Below are 21,535 nucleotides of genomic sequence, written 5' to 3'. Positions count from 1 at the left end.
AATTTTTACTTCATTACTCTTGATCAAGTGATTCCATTTAAATATCGATTTAAAAAGTTTTCTTTTACCCTTGTTTTCAAACCCGCATAACGAGACGAACCATGTGCATCATACGACGATCTAAATAATTATGAGTGCATGCATAATTATCAAAATCCTCGCATGGAACTCATGGTGAATACGGTTGTGTGTCATAACTCGGAACCTAGGGTGATTTAGGGTAACGACACAAATATTGATGTGAAAAGGGCATGGTGAATACGCCGCATGTACATCCAATATATAAGTGTCCTTATCATACCTTCCATTTGTGGCGTTAAACAGTTCATTCTAAGTTCTGTGTTATTATTCATTATTATAAAATAAAAAAAATCTCTCTTGATTTTTGTTTTCCTCCTTTATGCTATGGTATTTTTTTTTCTTTTCTTTATTCTTTAATTTCGGGACGAAATTTCCAAAAGTTGTGAATACTGTAACATTTCGGGTTTTCCATTTCCCTTTCGGTTTTTGTAATCATTACCCGACCCGGGTTCGGGTTCCGGTATTTTATCAATTAAGTTCGTTGTTGTTTCACATTCTATTTATTTATTTATTTATTTATTTTAATTGATTATAACTATAATTCATGTACAAAACTAACCACTCAACTAACTTAATATACTTTTGAACCAACAACCATTTATCAAGAATCAAACTGCAAATATTTTCTAAATCTCTTTCTTCCTCTTCATCACCTACGATCAGCCGACGAGAACACCCCCCCCCCCCCTTATCTTGGACCATAATTTTCGGACTGATTTACGCGTAATTGACCATGCACATATTATTCCTTACCTTAATTCGATTATACCGACACTTTATACATGGAAAACATTAATCAATTGACAGCTAACATAACAAACTCAAACCGCGGCTAACAAACCTCTAAAACACTATATAAACTCGATCATTTTTGCAATTAAACTCGTTCACACATCCATCATTACCTCGCGACCCAAACCCCTAAGTTTAATATCTCCTACGCCGTTGTTAAGATCCAGATTACATTCAAGATAAAAGCCGCAAACCCTATTCACCGTTCACCCTCTATACATCATCATTTACGGTAATTAAACATTGATTCATAATCGTTTATTCAATAGCAAAAACCCTAACTCTAATTGAATCATCATTGAACGAATTAAACGAACCCATATGCAAGGGTTCATTTTGATTTGGGGGTGTTCTTGGGACTGCATGTATGTATTTAATGAAACCTGTTTCCCTCACAAGTTATAGCACCAGCCCAATGGCTGATGCATGTTTGTATAAATCCATTAAAACCGGCCAAGCGTGGGTTCGAGTCGCCCTAGACGCGGTTTTTGGATTTTAAGCAACCTTCTTTTATATTAGTTTATATTTATAACATTTAATAAACGAATATTGGTTAAACCGAACCTCTAGACTTGTCGTTTTTCTTCTTAAATCGTTTATATATATGTATGAATATATACACGTTATGATAACCCGTTTAATCACCCAAATTGTATTCACTTTAAAGATTCATGTATGTATAAATTTTCCAACTTTTATCACTTTGTAAACATTTAATTTTTTTAACGTAAAGAAAGCAAATATAATAATAATAATAATAATAATAATAATAATAATAATAATAATAATAATAATAATAAGGATAATCACGTTAATGATATAATATACAACCATAATAAAATGACAATAAGATCAATAACCTCATCGAGACCAAAGATCCGTATTATTTTATATTTAACTCACTTTATCGTTATTAACTAGGATTAATTGTCAGCAAATCTCGAGAAGCTTGACAGTTTTCATCCTAGCTCTTTCTTTTATTATCTCGTCCTCGTTTATCCTACTCTATAAGGTGAGTTTACATATCCCCCTTTTTCATCTTTTAAATTTTGGGGGTGGCATGTATACCCTATTTAAATTACTCATTTTTATTTCCACATATATTCAAAACATAATTCAATGTATGTTTATGTGTGATTATTGCATGCTCTATGATAATGCTCTATGTGCTTAATTGTTTATTTTATGTTTGGTGGTTGGTATCTCATCCTCATCTAGTATGATCATACATTTACCCAAGTACATTGATTTCGTATCAATAAGAACGGGTCCACATCTATCTAATTGTTTACATTTTCATAAGAATTGTAATACTCATCATTTACATATGAATTGTGGTTTTTATCTATATATGTATCTCAACTAAAACTTATGTATTCTCACCAACATTCGTGTTGACAAACTCTATTTTTATTCATGCTACAGGTACAAGTAATTTATATTGATCAAGATTGAAGATATTAGTTTTTACCTTAGGATGTTTATCCAAACAATAAATATGATGTAATTGTTCTGTTTATTGAATTTGTGTACTTGTTTTGATATTAATGAATTAAATCATTATTTTCACTATAATTAGTGTCTTTCGAGCTACTGTCCAATCAACACGTTACGCCCCGGCATGTTCCGCCTTTGGTCGGGGTGTGACACTTGACGTGTTGGGTTTTGGTTTCTTTTGTTTCTTTATGGTCGATTCCGGACTCGTTTTTGTCCATTTTTTCAGTTTCATTTTTGTTCGGTTTGAATTCTTTTAGTTTCGTTTTGATTGATTTTTTATATTTCGATTGATGTGGTCCGGCTTTGGATTTTTGTTTTATTTTCGTCGATTCTTTCGGTTTCGGTTCGACTCTAGGTGGGTTTTTTTTAATGGAACGATGACAACGTCGGAAACATTTTAGTGTTTTGCTTTTTTTGTTTATGATTTATATTTTGAGTTATAATTATTTTTATTATTTTTGAATATTTTTTTGAGAGTTTTTGATCTTAACAGAAAACCCCTAACAATTAAAAAAATAATAAAAAAAATCATAACTTAAAATATAAATAATGAACAAAAAATTTTAAAAAACTAAATGTTTCCGCCGTTATTCTTGTTCACAAAAAAAAACCCTCAAAACCCGGTTCGACCCTAACCTATTCGGACCCAAACTAAAACAACCCATATTTTAATTGACCCGTTTTGACCCAAACCCATTCTGATCCAAACTCGTTTTGACCCATGACTCTTTTCAACCCATGACTTGTTCGACCCAACCCAACCCATTTGCCACCTCTAATTACAACATATGATGAAATAACAAATCTAGGAAACTATATCGGTTATAATGGTGAAAGAGTAATTTTAGGAAACTATGACGGTTTTTTGTAATTTTAAATCTCAACCATTGATTAACATGATCCACTGGCTATGATTTATTCCTCGTCTTTCTAGTAAACTATTTGTTTTTAGGATAACCCTCCCCTATATATTTTTTGGAATTTATGGTTGTGTAAGTTGTGTATTTGTTTTAATATTTATTCATAAAGCACATAATTTTCTCAACATTAGGTTGTATATTATATATTTTTTCCTAGTGAACCTATATAGCAAATTAGAAACAGGGTTTTGTGAAAGTGTAGTTACCTATTTAAGTCAAATTTAAATATGTGGGGGAATAAATGTTTGTATTGTGTGGGTTCATATATTTTACTATATAAGGATTATTTTTTAGAGTGTAGTTTCATATATGTACTTTGTATGCGATATTACGAATTGTGTAGTGTATATGTTCATATATTATACTATATAAAGATTATTTCAATGTTTAGGTATTTTTAGTTCATTTCATTTTCACCGACAAGTAACTAATATTACGTGTGTACGTGTGTATGATACTTTTGCATACTTTGTACGGTATGCAGGATAAATATTTATTATGTTGGGTGTGTAGGATAAATCTTTTTACCATGAAAGGTATGCAGGATAAAAAGTTTTCTGTGTAGAGTGTGTAGGATAATTTTATTTACTATTAGGATAAAATCTTTACTTTGTCAGGTGCGTAAAATAATATTTTTTAACAATTTAATGTGTAAGTTACGTAGGATATAATCGCTTGTCTAATATGAACAATCGCTTGAGTTAACTTTCACAAATCTCTGGAAATAAATATAGAAATTCATTATTCTCGATTAATCAATCGCTTTTGTGAGAGAAAAATAAGTTTCAAATTATTGGAATTTGTGTATGGCGATAAAGACATTTTAAAAAATAATCTGATTTCAAATATGATAATAGAATTTGAATTAAATATATAATATTATAGATCTTTAAAAATTATGATTGTCTTTTAATTAACTTAAACATCAATATCTACATCACATCTATATCTACCTATTATAATAAAAAAAATAACTGAGACATAACTTTTTTCCTTCCAAAATCAAGATCTTAATTAACTTAATATATGTTATATTTATTTTCTTTTTACATTTTATTCCAAAATAAATATTAACTTTTATTTTATTATATATTCCAAAATACGTGGTGAAACTAAAAATTAACAATAAACCATGTTTGTTAAAGATTGAAAAGAATATAATTTCAAGTGTAATCATTAACATATTGTACTACGTATATTGTTGAAAATTATAAAGGAAAACAAAACTCGAATATCCTTTTATAAACATAACATATGCGGATGAAATCTGGTCCGTGTAACTTGATCATTGTACTATGCCACTCTCGCCTACACATCAAGCATTGTTGATTTTTTTATCAACGATTGTTTCGGGTTTTGTGAAACTTAAATTTGATTTTACAGTCAAAAGTTGGTGAATAGATTATTTGGTACAAGTTAACGACATTTTGGTCAAAATTTATTATGGTTTAAATTGGGAAATATGAATATTTTTAAAAGTTTGAGAATACAAATAGATTTATCACCCAATTTGTTACAGGTTCAAGAAATGTTGATTTAAAAATGTCAAACGGATGAAAGTTAGAATTTTAAACATAATTCGGGTTTCAAATTTATATTCAAATACATTTTAGAAATAATTAAAAGGTTCGGGATTTGAAAAATTGACTATTTTTCCCTCGACTATTAAAATTAAGAAAATATAGTGAGCACTTCTGACAAGACACCCCATGCATATCGATGCTTCTAACTTTAATCAAATTTAAAACATTTGTGTCAACATTAATTTTTCCTTCAATGGTGATCAGAACGTTGTATTGGAAGCATGTGATGCAAACCTATGATCAAATGAAGCAAAATATTCACAAAATTAAATGGGTTAACATGTGATTTTTTATGTTGCCATTATGGAAAAGTTGATAACCCCTGAAACTTATCAAAATCTTTTTCATGGTGTAGCTCCGAAAAACATAGTTCTTGAAGAACAACCGTCGTAATAATTTACTGTTCAGATTCCCTTCTATGGGTTGTAAATTAATAAATATTTCAAAAAAAGTAATGCTCATTCGGTATTTAGGATGAGTGATCAGAACTACTATTGTAAGAGAAGTGTTCTTTGTAAATTTTTTCAATCATACATATATGATACTGACAATGAAAGTTTCAATAAAATGAGCGTTCTCGGGTATGTTTTTTGCACGTGCATTTTTTGTTAAGTTCATTTAAAAAAATTATATTGTGATATAAATAAAATCAACTTTACACATAGTATAGATACAAACATATATGTAATGCATTTATTCATATACATTATGTAAGTATTTGTTTTACTTGTAATTGTATAATTTGGATAATCCCGTGTATTACACGAGCTCTAAATCTAGTTACTTATATCAGAGTTGAGAAATTCAATCATCGTCATACTTTCAGAAACCTTCCATTTATAATGGATCATTCAATATATATCATTTATGTTTCAATTAATAGAACAACAGTGGTGCCTGATTGGTTGGCTATTATAACATTTGTTAAGCTGTCATCTCGGGTTAGTGCATGGGTTTGTTTCCCTCATTTACATCATTTTTGATTTAATAAAAACAAAGAATTTACCAGTCCAGCCAGCAGTTCGCTGGTTCCGGTCGGACCGCAAACCGTCAAACCAAGCCTGGTTTCAACAATAACATTAATAACATTGTGATGTTCTGGAACCAGAGCGAGACAATGGCATTGTCCGTGAAGTTCTGCAACCAAAGTGAGACTATGGCATTGCTCTTAGGCTATTCGTAGTGGGGCGAAATTTGAGGGGTGATGAGGGCGAATTTTGAGGTGACCCCCCCCCCCGACAGCTACAATAGGGGCGATAGGGGGGATTACTATTTGTCACCGTTCAAACCAATAATAATAATAATAATAATAATAATAATAATAATAATAATAATAATAATAATAATAATAATAATAGAAAAATAAGTTGACCGTTGAACGGTCATAACTATTAAAAAAAATAAAAACTTAATATAAATACCAAACCAATTCAACCATTTTCACCATTTCATATACAAACTCAAATATAAATACCAAACCAATTCAACTATTTTCACCATTTCATACTTCTTCATCAATACAAAACCTATTTCATTAAGTTTTTTTTTAAAATGGATTCCCCAAACTCTTCCGACATTTGGGATCAACTAATGAGGATGCGAAGAATATTGATCAGATGAACCAACAGTCGTTGGAGGAGGAAGAGGTCATGAGCGCAATGTGGGCCCTCACAAACAAGTTAGTGTCTGGCTCTACTGGTTCTACGGTAAAATTTAAATTGTTTAAACGTATTGTGTTAAATTGTTTATGTTAATTATTTTTAATTTAATTTTATTAATAAATTATTTATATAGGAATAATACAATTATACGGTGGTCGTTATCTGAGGATTCCAACTTCAAACGACCTAACTCGCATATACGATGTACAATGACAAAAATGAGGTGCACAAATCGGGTTATTTCTAATACCCGGTTTCGGTTATGGAACCGATTTTGGGTATGATCAGGTATTGGAAAATCGGATATTGAGAGAAATCGGGTAGGGTATTGAGGAGAAAAACTCAACTCTATGTACTCGGGTAGGATATGATCGGGTTCAGGTATAACCAAGTATTGGAACTGGGTACGATCCGATATTAATACCCGATTTTGAATTTGTAATTTTTTTATACGTTTAAATTATTTTAAAATTTAAATTTGCTTTGTAATTTATAGAAATAATTACAATATATTATAAAAACCATAAATCCAGTTAAGTACAAATTATTTACTTAATAATATGTATTTTAAAATAACTTAAACATAAAAGTTGTGAATTAAACATAAAAATATACTATAAAAACTCATGTATTATTTCAGGTATCAAAAAATTTGGTATCGGATATCGGGTATAAACCCATATGGGTATAGGGTATGACTGGTTTCGGGTATTTACGGGTATAAAGCGGGTACGGCCGTACGGGTATTGAGCTCAAAATGCATACCTTATCCATACCCAACGGGTAGGGTCGGTTCCGGTTAAAAAGAACCGGTTTGGGTACTATTTTCGGGTCCGATTCCGGGTACGGGTTTTTTGTGCACCTCTACCCAGCGCAACCCCCCCCCCCTCCTCCTCCAAGGGCCGGCCCAGCCGAATAAACCAAACCGATAAACCGAAAAGCAATTAGTAAATTTGATTGAGGCTAATAACAAACCAAACCATGCACAACCCTACGTACATGACACATTAAAAAGAGTAAGTCCGCATCGCATATCACGTGAAACCATACGACAAAATAATTTGCAGTATTCTTAAATATGATTATAATTGGCTCAAAAATTAAATTTACAAACACTAAAAAAACTTAAGATTTGTAAGATAATGCATACATCACTACATAAGAAAAGAATGTTAGTACTCATCATCTTCTTCAGAGTTGCTTCCATCATATATATGATATTCTCCATCACTGTTTTCAGAATCATGTAATTCATTACCACGGTTTGGAAAACTACCAAATAGTTCTTGCAAGTACATCTTTGAAACATTCTGTTGGTTGATATCTTTAAAACATATAGGAAAACCACTCGAACGAAGCATCGTTTCCACATCCTCGAGTTTTTATTTGATATATAAATAACCACTGTGTACGATTTAACACATAAATAACCTCTAAATGATTTGATATAAAAACCATTGTATACGATTTAATATATAAATAACCTCTATATACGATTTAATATAAAAAATAACACCTCAAACAGTGAGAAGAAGCGCTTGTTTGCGCCTCGGGTGCACATTTTAAAACTAAGAACAGCAAGAAGTTATTAAAAAAAAGATAATGATAGAAATGTTAGGGCTAAGGTAATAGTGATTATATCAAGGATACAAGATGATTCTGGAATATTATCGGTCCCGTCACCACCCTACAATCATGCACAGCAGGGATTAAATTAGGCGAAGATATCATATGAAACCTAAACAATAAACAGGATAAACGATTATATTTATACCATATCAAGTCCCTCATACGCATCAAAATCATCGTCTGCGTTTTCATCCTCGACATCATCTTCCATGTCATCATCTTCATCGTTACTCATTTCTCTTTCTTCAACATGTACCTCATCTGCATAGTCAGCTATGGTCAACGCACCATATTTGCATGAAAATAAATTCATATAAACGTAAAGAGGTATACAACAGTTGATAAACAACCTGTACCTCTACTATCTTTTCTTTTATCACATTTATAGCTCTTTTTGATTTTTCAAAACGTAAAGAAGCCGATTTCAGAAAGGACTCTCCACCGGGTTTTGGATATACTGAAAAAAACCTCACAGCAACTCGTAACCGCAAGATATCGAGCATGTGTGCAGTGAACCAACCCGTTACTAACTGCTAAGTAAATGATTTTACAATATATACATACATACATACATACATACATATATTAATATACATATATACATACGTATGTAGAAATGTATAAACATATGTATATATGCATGTATGTATATATATGTATACATTTATGTATGTAAAATGAAGCGAAGTATAATATAACTTACATCGCAAGATGTTTGAGTCGAAGGCTTTTTAATCTCTTGTTGAATGTAATCATCAACAAGTTCGAAAAGTTGTAACGAGGTGTGACATTTGTATGGGAAAACGCGAAAGTTGTAACGAGGTGTCCCATTTATGCTTTAACCTGCAAAAGAATCAAACAATTGATGGTTCGGTCGGGTTGAGATTTGAAATATATAAATTAAAGATTTTGAAAAATAAAACTAAGCAATGTGCTACCCGGATGCTATGCCATTATCACAGTAGCTTCTCAAAGCTGGTGGTACTCTGAAATCAGTCCTCTGATATCTGTGGTCAAAATGTGTTAAAACAGTATTAAGATATCATAAAAGATTTAAATACCAAAGCCAAAAAGATAATCACTTTATACAGTATAAAAAAGCAATTTAATATCATAGAGTTCTTACATGCGGGATTCAGGATCTTTACGTGGATCATATCCTTTTCTGATCCAAAACCGCTGAAACGGCCCGTTTGCAAAATAATAAGCTGCCCTGAAGAGAAACCTGTAAACCAATTATATTGTATTAAAGATAAAACTATAGTTTTATTCTAATTTAATTTAGCAAAAATTGTCATATATCCCCTCAAAACTTGGTAAAATATCATATTTACCCAACAAATTTATGACATTTATACCCTTCACTTAACTTGCATTAGGATATGGTAATAAAGAAAAAGAGAAGGCACAATGGTCATATTATAAACTGTATTTATAAATATGTTTTTTTTAAGTATCTTAAATGGGTATATATGAATGATATTAATTTTTCGGTTGCCTTGTAAGTTTTACTTCTCAGGGGTATATATGGAATTACCCTAACATACCTTTTTATAATGTTGCTACCAAGTTTCAAACCTTTATTAGACAAATGCTCAGACAAAGATTGTCTGATCCATATGGGACGCTCATTGAACAAATCACATACTGCCACCTGGCATTTCCAATCTTCTGAACCTTCAGCTATGAACATTTCCCAGTTCACCTTCTTAGGAACATGTATGAATGTTAAGGCAAAGAATAAATTTCTATTTTACAGTATTATATAAAGCAAAGAATGATAATAGGTAATAGGTAACTAGATATTAATTAATATGCGCATATAAAACATTAAAAATAAGGATATCTTTGATGTTGAATTCAATTGCAAGGCTAGGCTCTATATCCATCTGCATTACAAAAATTGAAAATGATTATACCCTCTAGATTGAGTAAATTACACGAATGGTCCTGTGTTTTGGACTTTTGGTTCAAATTTTGGATTTTGTCCCTAAAGTTAAAAGTTATAGATTTGGTCCCAACCAAACCAACCAATATCTCTTTCATCAATGGTCCAAAAACTAAATCTAGGTTTAGCTTTTCTATTAAAACCAAGAAAATTTACCCTTTAACCCTTATTCTTAAAAGAGTAAAGAGCCATTTTCGTCTTTATGGTTTGACAAATAATGCGAATTTAATCCAAAAAATTTATTTTTTGCATATGGACCCTCCACGTTTCCCAGTTCTTGCCAGTTACATCCAAATCACTAACTTCGTTAAATTTAATCGTTAAGGCAGGGGTAGACATGTCTTTTCACTATTTCTTTTTATTATAATACTTATTTTAGTGAACTGCGGTTTTCGTCCTTGTGGTTTGTCCAAATCTGCGGATTTAGTCCAATAGTTTCAAGTTTGCAATTTTCGTACTTGTACTTTCATTTCACTTGCAATCAAACCCGAATTTATTAACCTCGTTAATTTTGGTCGTTAATCCATTTGCACGCCCCTCATGTGACGACCAGTTTTGTCGTTTCTCTCACTAAATAAACTTCAGTCTTAATTCGCAAGCCCCCTCACGTGAGGGGTTGGGGTGTATTTGAGGAACAAAAAAACAAAAGGAACAAAACTGCCCCTCACGTGAAGGGCACACTGATGGGTTTAACGACCAGACTTAACGATACTAGGGAATTCGGGTTTAATTGCAAGTGAAATGAAACCATATGAAAGAAAATTGCAAACTTAAACCTACTGGACTAAAACTGCATATTTGGACAAACTAGAGGGACGAAAACCGAAGTTCACTAAAATAAGTATTATAATAAAGAAAGGGTGAAAAGACATGTCTACCCCTAACTTAACGATTAAATTTAACGGGGTTAGTAATTTGGATGTAATTAGCAAGAACTGGGAAACGTGGAGGGTCCATATGCAAAAAATAAACTTTTTGGACTAAATTCGCATTATTTGCCAAACCACAAGAACGAAATGACACTTTACTCTTCCTAAAAACTAAGTCGGGCCCGGTCACCATCCACCCACTTAATCTTCTTCACACGTTAGGCAGCATTGAAGAAGAATGGTGGGTCCCATATATTTTATATATTCATTAAAAAAGAGGTGGGTCCAAGTAGGGATGAGCAAAATCGGGATCCGTACCGATTGGTACCGGTACCGTACCGATACCGGCACCGAAATCGGTACCGATTTGGTACCGTCGGTACTGAATCGGTACCAAAGTTTTAAGTTTCGGGATCGGTACGGTACCGGTACCGGTATTTCCCGATTTTTACCTCCGGTACCGGTATAATCCCGGTACCGTCCCGGTACCGGTACCGAACCGAATATTTCGGTACCGGTACTGGTACCAAGAATTAGGGATTTTCGAGATCGGGACCGGTCCGGTACCATGCTCATCCCTAGGTCCAAGAGAATATTTTAAATTCAAAATTTTATTTTAGATTTTTATTTTCACAAAAAAGGGTAAATTCACATGTGTTTAACAGAAAATTAAACCCATTTAAGCTTTTTAGTTAAGATAAATACATAATAATACAAATACAAAATACCTACCAGATACATGATAATACAAATACAAAATACCTCCCAACGGTGTTGCACAGTTGCCTCCTGTTTCTTTTTAAGGCTGGCATATATAGATGGTTTCAACCTAAAAATAAATATATAAAAAATATTATGAATGAAATCATCATCATCATCATCATCATCATCATCATCATCATCATCATCATCATCATCATCGTACTCAGTATATCCCACCAATAGCAATGCTATGGTAGGGTCTGAGGAGGGTAAGATGTAGACAACCTTACCTCTATCCCACAGGGATAGAGAGGCTGCTTCCGGTGAGACCCCCGGCTCGATATAGAAAGGGTTCAACTAAAAATTAGGAATAAATTATAGTCATTGGATCATGTTAATCAATGGTTGAGATTTAAAATTACCAAAAACCGACATAGTTTCCTAGAAATATACTTTCACCATAGTTTCCAATAATTGTTTTTTCACCATATGTGGTAATGCCACATGTCAAAAATCTATGGTTCTTACCATCCTAGAAATTCCTTATTTTTATTTGAACCCTTTTCTATATATATGTATATATATATATATATATATAGAAAAGGGTAAAATAAAAAACAATTGTTTTGTGAGAAGGCCTCAAAATAAAGCACACCACCTAAATAGGACACTATACCATGTAAAAGGAAACTATACGGTTTTTAAAAACTATCAATCTTAACCACAAGATCCTAGATCCAAGGGCTTAGATTTATTCTTATGTTTCTCACAAAAACTATTGTTTTTTACGTTAACCCTACCCTATATATATATATATATATATATATATATATATATATATATATATATATTAAACGATTCTTACACCAAATTCTCCTGTGTATTTTTAATTGAGAAAAGAGGTGGTAACAAAATCATTAAATCCTCTTGATCTGCATCAATAAGCCCATGTTTTTCTGCAGTGTTGCATACACAAAAAGCAACCAATTTTAACAAATTTTCACAAACAATAAGATATATAATAAAAAAGATAAATAAAATAAAAACAATGGGGATGAGGACCAAACCAAATTGTGGTTCCACGTCAGCCCAATTCCGCTTCTTTTTACGTGCCACGTCAGCATGAACAGCTAGAACGTGTTGGTAGTCTGCCATTCCTGTATAATTCAAGCACAAATATACCAAACGTTCAATAAATAGTTCGTGAACCGTTAGGCGAAGTTCGTTTATTAAACAAATGAACGAACATGAACAAAAAAAACTGTTCATATACTTCAACGAATGAACATGAATACATGTCATGTTACTTCATTAGTGTCCGTTAATTTAAATTCGTTAACTTTGGATAGTTTGCGTTCATTTATGCTCGTTAGTTTACGCTTGTTTAAGTTCGTTCAATTACGTTCATTAATGTACTGATACGAGTCCAATTATTTATATATTTCTAATTAAAGTTTACATTAGGAGGGGTAAACAGTTTACGCTTGTTTAAGTTCGTTCAATTACGTTCATTAATGTACTGATACGAGTCCAATTATTTATATATTTCTAATTAAAGTTTACATTAGGAGGGGTAAACGAGTTGACCCAGATTGTTTAATGGAGCAGTTCAAAATGTTATTTGGGAATTCTTTTGACCCGTTCAACATGGAATAGGAGAGTAGTGCATCTAGTGGATGAGTGGGCGGTTATGGGAGGGAAAAAAACTGCCGAGAATGCTATCTTAATACTGCTTTTCAATTTTTTTTGTTTTTTGTCTTGGATTATTTGTTCTCTTGAACCTTGTATCGGAGATTTGCCATCTAGAATTGGCCTACTATCTATTTCAATATATCCTTATTTCAATCCTAGTTTTATTTGATGCAAATTTATCTCCTAGTTTAAATTTCTTAAGTTTATTTTCAGTTTTATCTCTTATTACTATATTTATTTTGTTTCCATTTTTATCTTCTTTTCATTTAGTATAAAAAGGGTGTTAGGGTGTATTGTTTAGGGAGAGTTTTTGATTAAGTTAATTATTATAAGAACATTGTTCTTGGAACCTTCGGTTCAAATTATCATCTTTGATTATCATGAGTGTCTTGAGCCAATGATCACTTCCAAAACTGCATCATTATCATTTTGATTCCATTGTCGGGAATTACGATGGTACAGACTCGGAGCAATTCAGGAAAGAGTGGCGGTTCTCTACCTGATTCCCGCAAACCAGTGATGCACTAGGCCTTTATTCTTGGTTATCTGTTGAACAAACACCAGCCGACTAGGAGGAACTGGTTAGTGCATTTTGGACTACCCAAATTCCAGAACACAGATGAGTATTTGTGTAGGATTAGACAAACTGGATTAGTGATTGAATATAGACGAGAGTTCGCATGTAGATCATCCCCTGTTTCTAATTGGCCAGATCATTGTCTGTTGGGGGATTTGTCTAAACGGGCTCAAGGAGGAATTGAAGGTTGACGTGAGGATTCACGAACCGAGAACAGTTTATAATGCCATGAGCCTCGCATTAGAGTACGAATCCAAAGGCAATCACACTCGGGCTACCAAGAATTCCAACCTCCAGCACCGCAACTTCATCTAATGCGGTAAACTCTGCCAAACCAGCCCCAAACCGTTTGTCCGATGCAGAAAAGCAGACCCGATACTTGAAAGGAGAATGTTTCCGATGTGGTGAGAAATACGGACCATGGCACCGTTGCAAAACGGTCACATTTAATCTTCTGCAGATCAACGAGGATACGGAGGAAACCCCTGAAGGTAAAGAGGATGGCAGTTCTATTAAACCGGATAAAATTACAAAAATCAATCTTCATGCTATACTCAGGAAGTCTCACACTGTTGGTGCATTTTTATGTTTGTCTTGTCTTGCATAAATCGTTTGGTCATTAAAACAATGTATAGGGGCTAAAATTGTCATTTTGTATTAGTTATAAGCCCGTACACACGGCTTGTGTGCGTATGGGGTGTTTTGCGCTTAGTCCATGCGCATGGGGTGCGTATTTATACGAGTTAAGGTTATGAGTATGGCATAACTTTTGGTCCAAATCACCGATTTCCTCTAGTTACTCTGCCAAATTCATTCCAGACTACATACATACACACTCAATCATATAACTTCTAACGAAAATCAATTGATTGTCAACAATGTCAAACATACTTGTTTAGTGATTCCACCATTAATGAGGACCTAGTATCCAAAGACTAGATCAATTAGAGCTTTCTCACACTACCACTATGAAATTCAGGGTAAGTTGATTCCAGTGAGGTCCTAATTTTGAAAGATAGTGGGTCGACCCATAATCTCGTACGTGAATTAAAAAATAACAAATCAATTTGTAGTAAGCTTTGGTGTACAAATTGGTAATCGGGAATAATCAGGTGTAAACATATTCACTTGCAAGTTTCAGACCAGGAAATTACCCAAGATATTTATCCTTTATCCATAGGTGGGGCTAATGTAGTATTGGGCATTAAGTGGCTATCCTCGCTTAATACGGTGCAAGCCAATTGAAACGAAATGTTCCTCATATTCACCATGAATAGTAAATATGAGGTGCAAGGGATAGCATTGGATCCGCAAAAATCATCAACATATCAACATCTCGCCATCGATACAAGTCTAAAATCAGAAATTCCAACTTCTGTCCAGCTGCTGATTAAAGAGTTCCCGAGTGTATTCGATGGATTGACATCACTCTCCCCATTTCGATCTCACTTTCACTCTATACCATTAAACCCAAATGATTACCCTCCCAATATACGACCTTATTGGTACCCACATTCACAGAAAACTGAGATTGAAAGACAAGTAAATGAGCTTCTTTCAGCTGGTTTCATCGAACCCGGTACTAGCCCATTCTACAGCCCAGTTATGTTGGTAAAAGAGAAAGATGGCACGTGGAGGATGTGTGTGGATTATCGGGCCTTGAACAAAGTTACCATGGGATTCCCAACATTGACGAGTTGCTTGACAAGTTACACAGAGCCACTGTCTTTTTTTAGCTGGATTTACGTTCCAGGAACTACCAAATTCAGGTTAATTTGTAAGATGTGGAGAAGACCGTTTAATGAACGCCCCCTCTACATTCCAAGATGCTATGAATGATATATTTCGTCCATTTCTCCGACGTTTTATACTCGCTTTCTTTAATGATATATTGATTTACAGCCATCACTCGAGTTGCATTTAGCGTACGTGCAAATTGCTTTGAAATTGCTTCAAAGGGCGAGTATTTGAGACACATTCCACACCAGCTCTTCCTCTTGTCCGGGTTTTTCGTCTGTCGGGGAGTATTTAATCTACAAAGAGCGACTTGTGGTTCCTGGCATCCTAGTTCGTGCCTCCATTCTATTTGAGGCACATTCCACACCAGCTGTAGGTCATTGGGTTTTTTTAAACCAATGAAGCGGGTGGAAAGTCAATATTTTGGCATAAGTTAAAGCAACATGTTAGATCCTATGTGTAGCAGTATTTAACTTGTCAACGCACCAAATATGATACCCTTTCACCCGCCGGGCTGCTCCAACCGTTACCGATTCCGTAACAGATTTTGAGGATATTTCGTTGGATTTTGCGGTTGGCCTTCCCCATCTTCGTGGTCGTTGACAGATTGAGCAAGTATGCTCATTTTATCCCCCTCTCTCATCCTTTTAAGGCAAAAGGGGGCACCGATGTTTTTTGCAGGGAGATAATCCGTTTACACGGTGTCGCTCGATTAATAGTTTCTGACCGTGATGTGTCTTTTTTAAGTCATTTTTGGCAGGAGCTGTTACGCTAATGCCAGACGAAGCTCAAGATGAGCACCAGCTACCACCGGTCCACCCCCCAACTGACGGGAAAACAGAGGTGGTTAACTTTTGGAGGCTTTTGTACGTTGCTTTGCTCATGAGTAACCATCCAAACGGAGTTCCTTCTTAGTTTGGGCAGAATATTTTTACAACACGGGATTTCATGCATCCACTAAGATGACTCCATTCACTTTAGTTTATGGACAGGAACCCCCTTCCCTCAACCTGGGAAACACTCAATCCAGAATTGGAAAATAAGTTGCGCAATTGGGATGACATGCTCATGTTGTTACGTGAGAATTTGCAAAAGGCTCAAGACCGAATGAAAAGTGCAGATCTGAAACGAAGAGAAGTGAATTTTGAAGTGGGTGGCAGTCTTTCTTAAGATTCAGCCATATCGCCAGAGGTGTTTAGCAAAACATAGGTTCGAATAGTTATCTCCCCGGTTTTTTGGTCCATATTATTTACGCAGACGAGTTGGTCCTGTCGCCTATGAACTCAATTTACCAGCTGATTCCGAAGTTCATCCCATTTTTCACGTTTCTATGTTGAAACCCGCTTGGGGACAGGCTACTTCTCAACCTGCCACACCACCACCTATCACTCTTGATTGGGATATTAACCTCCAACCACAGGAAATATTGGATCATCGCTGGGTTCAGGATGCCAGGAATTTGACATTGGAGCTGCTGGTTTTACGGGCCCATCAACATAAAGAAGACGCCACCTAGGAAAACTACGATCTGTTTGCTGCCCAGTTTCCTACTTTCCGAGTTGAGGACAGGTCGTTTTACCCAGCGGGAAGTAACCATACGAGTCCAATTAAAGTTTACGTTATGAGGGTAAACGGGTTGACCTGCTTTGTTCAATGGAGCAGCTTAAAATATTATTTGGGAAATATTTGGACCCTTCAACACTGAGTAGGAGTGTAGCGTATATAGTGGATGAGTGGGCAGTAATGGGAGCTAAGAAACTGCCAAGAATGCTATCTTACTTAATACTGTTTTTCAGTTCTTTTTTGTTTTTTGGTCTTCGATTATTTGTACTTTTGAACCTTGTATCGGAGATTTTCCATCTCGAATTGGCCTACTATCTATTTCAACCTTTAGTTCTATCATATACTCAACACAAGATTTTTTGGTCCATTACAACTAACTATGGTTTTAATAACTTTTAGGCCCTATACATTATCTTCACGTTACTTTTAATTAGTTTTACGCTTTTAGGTCAGTTATGTTCGTTCATCTACATCAGTAATCAGTTATGTTTGTTCATTTACGTTCATGAACCGTTCGTTCATGTTGGTAACGAACGAACATAAATGAACACCAACATGTTCATTTAATTTACAAATAAACACCAACTCGATCGTTTGTTCGGCTAAAGTTAAAGGTTCAAACACGAACATGCTCCGTTTGTGTTCATTCGATTCGTTTACAATCATTTGAAATGAATTCAGAGATGGCAAGGAAAAACAACCCACCAACACTTCTGTCCTTTTTATATTAGTTTTGTATATAGGAAAGGTAATAATTATGATTAATTTAAAACATAAAACAATTTCTTCTAGACAAAACAATTCAGGATACTATAAGTATTCAAATAGACATTAGAAAAACGTTTATAGTTTTTATATTAACCAGATTAATGGGTTAAAATTACCCCCCTCTAATTAAGATACAAAAAAAAAAGTTTGATCTTTTTTTCTAACCGTTAAAATAATATGCATCCGAAACATGAGCAACAACATCAGCACAAATGGTATCTTCTGCTGCTTCTGATATCTGTCCCTTGTCTTTCGGTTTTGATATTTTCAACAAAAACTGGTTGCAAGGCATAACATCCCCAATTACTGGATGCGAGTATGGATCTTCAGGCCGGAAATGAAGTTCTAAATTGTTTGATGGTGACTCGCGAGCCTACAGAGTACAGACACAATATCAATTTAACAACTTACAGGTGACGTTTTTTCAACTTATTGACAAACAGGTCAAACACAAATAAATCAATAAAGTTAGCTAAAAGTCAAACAATGTCTAATTTTATCACATACAAGTAAATGGGATGTCTTACCTTGGCAATACATTGGGTCCCACCAAGAGTGACGACGGCCCGTTCAATAGATGAAGGGTAACCAGGATAGTTAACTGCAAAGACTTTGTTACTTGGTAAAACACCCGAGATTGATCCATCTTTTATCACCCCCATTGCCCTTCTTAAAACTGTAAAAATGTATAATGTCAATATATCTTTTCTTAACGTAGTTTTGATACTTGAATTCCAAACTTAAATTTAATGTTTCATCTACATATATCTGCAACGTTTCTGAAAAATGTCATAAATGTGTGATACACACAGCCTTAAGGAGTATTTGGATGTACATTTTAAATTGATCAATGAAGGAAACTAACTTATGATTTTAGTTTATCAAAATCTATGCAATTAGTGCGGAAAAATATCGGATGTCGCGGTTGGATATAGGTAGTTTTAATATCATGAAGAATATCTATATATAGCAATTCAGTATACTATCCTACCATTAACAGATTAACCTTTTGCAACTTGCAAAACACCAACATTAAACACAAAAATAATCTGAGAATTAAGACTTAAAACACTGATATCGGTTATATATCATCAGTCCGATATCGGCTGCATATATAGATATTAAAAATAATCTGCAAGAGATAAATGTATAATAACCTTATTATCTGGTTATTCAAAACCCAGTTAAACCCTGAACAAAATAGCATATTATTGATGAAAATAGTAAAGGGGGTGTCTTTCTGTAGCATCAGGCATTTCATCGAACACTTGGTAGGCAATAAATAATAATAATAATAATAATAATAATAATAATAATAATAATAATTAGCTAAAACAGATATGCAGAGAAGCGAGAAAGAGAATTAGGGTTTTGAATTACCTTGTTAATAATTATATGATGAATTAAGAGAAATCAAACATTCATTCGGAACAATTTCGATTGCTTGCCCGTCTGGCCCTGTGCGTGATTCAGGTTTAAGTTTTTGTTTTGTTTATAACTGAGAGCTGCAGGAATCGAACAAGAGACCATTAGCTTATAATATGATGCCTTACCTCCGAGGGATGCCAAAAAAAAATATGCTAGTTTAATTCGTTTCGATCTATATTTCTAGGTTCAATTCGTTTCGATCTTTATTTTTAGGTTCGATCTTGGCTCATAACTAATTTTTCAAGCTCAAATTCAAATCAGCCTCAACTATTAATTATTATGAATATATTTTTTAATTATATTTTATAATATATTAATTGCTAGTTTTAAAACCCGTGTAATTCACGGGATTTGTCAATATCTAAATGAATTATTTTAAATTAAGTCAGTTAATTCCTTCTATTCTTTCTATGATAAGTTTGCCATTAGAGGCAATTCTTTTCTTTATTATATCATGTCTCTTCGAGTAAAAATTATATAATAAGATAAAGATATTAAACCAACAATGATGCATCAATAGAACAATTAATTATTGACCATTTAACTATTTAATAAACATACAAAGTCAAGATTAACTATTTAAAAATCAAAGTATAAATGGTCTTTACTTTGATTTGTAGTTTTTCTCCTCTAGAAGTGTCGACTGCAATCTTTTTTCAGTAACTTTATCCAGATATAACCCCGCAGAAGTGCAGAGACAACATTTAGAGCAATATCTTAGTAGCATGCTTTTCACTGTAATTCTATAGCTTCAAGCAACAACACTTCATCTATTATTAACTAAATAAATGTATATATAACAAAGCTACCTGTAAATCAAAGTAACGTGATTAAAAATTCAAGAAACCAACAACAAATGGCTCAAATATATAATAACAGCCCAAATCTTAAACAGAAAACCCTAAAAGTTTTGAGTTTTCAACCCATAATAATAGCAACATTTAAAGAATGATAGCCGAAACATAAATTTATAGAAACTTCTCAGTACCCAAACGATTAATAATCGATTACAAACAAATAATCAGAAATAATTTTAAAATAAACATAAAGAATCGATACAAACCTTGTTCATGAATCCGTGTATAGAATAGGTAGATTCGTTCATGAAGATAAAGCGGCGCAAGTAGAAGAAGAAGAAGAAGATATATTGTCCTAATTAGGTACATAGACCAGACGTATTTTATGACCCAACATGGATATTCAGAATGGGCTGAGATTGGAGCGGGAAAAATACATTATTTTACTTTATCAGACTCTCAGATTCACCCTTCTTTTGGTCTTCATGCTTAAGAACATGTACCTTATGTTGTTATATTAGTTTATTTATTAAATACACGTGTGCCTTATTAATGGCAGCTGGGCACAACACATGTTCTCATCCCACCTCTTTTTGCCGACTCCATTACCTCCTCCAAATCAAATCTGGAAACGCCGCAAGTCTCGACGGTCACGTTTTTCGTTTAAATCCTTGGATAAACTTATTTGTATTGAGAGAAAGGAGATTTTGTTTCCGGCTGTCTTTGGCGGCGGCCACGTACCTATAATTTTCTCACTCATATGAGAATTGGAGGCTGCCATCTCGATTTTTTTTTAATGTTTTAAGGTAATTCTATACATTTTTGGGTAATAAAGGATCACGCCTATTTGTGATTTCATCTCTTTAACAATCTTTAATTATTGAAATAAGCAGGCGACACTCTGCATGGATGAATTAAGGTATGCCATGTGATTAATGAATACCAATTTGAATCTAAGAGTGGTGAAACCATGTAAGTAGTTTGCGGAAGAACCATGGAATGGTATATAATTGGATACACAACTTAAAAATGTATGTTTTATATTGTGATTATTTGCGTCTTATTAGTAAACTATTTTCTTTACTTAATATATTAACGCACATTTTAAAATTCTCTAAAGGTACTACGAGAGGAATGCCTACTGCTGTAGGAAACATCTTTACTTGACCCAGACGAGGTATATATTCTTCCCCATGTCACCGTATATATTACGTATTTTGTGCATACTAATTAACCTATATTCATATTTATATATTACACAAGAAAACAACTTGCTGAGTTTAGTGAAAGT

General features: G+C 33.6%; 1 pseudogene across 1 annotated transcript; it reads right to left on the bottom strand.

Annotated features, from left to right (window-relative positions):
- Positions 1-7,573: 7,573 nt before the first annotated feature.
- On the bottom strand, positions 7,574-18,692 carry LOC143583502 (uncharacterized; annotated as a pseudogene). The gene is made up of 14 exons (XR_013144183.1): positions 18,547-18,692; positions 18,185-18,392; positions 12,750-12,839; positions 12,548-12,638; positions 11,743-11,809; positions 10,010-10,052; positions 9,711-9,882; positions 9,290-9,388; positions 9,102-9,170; positions 8,867-9,006; positions 8,511-8,693; positions 8,309-8,419; positions 8,185-8,221; positions 7,574-7,858 (listed from the first exon to the last, which is right to left on the bottom strand). The product of XR_013144183.1 is annotated as an uncharacterized LOC143583502 (transcript).
- Positions 18,693-21,535: the final 2,843 nt, after the last annotated feature.

The sequence above is a fragment of the Bidens hawaiensis genome, unplaced genomic scaffold, assembly GCF_021521415.1.
Source record: "Bidens hawaiensis isolate Kalapana, Puna unplaced genomic scaffold, B.hawaiensis_p1.1 tig00032440_1, whole genome shotgun sequence".
Classification (NCBI taxonomy): domain Eukaryota; kingdom Viridiplantae; phylum Streptophyta; class Magnoliopsida; order Asterales; family Asteraceae; genus Bidens; species Bidens hawaiensis.
Note: the sequence above shows the minus strand (reverse complement) of the source record. Positions and strands in the feature narration are given on the sequence as shown.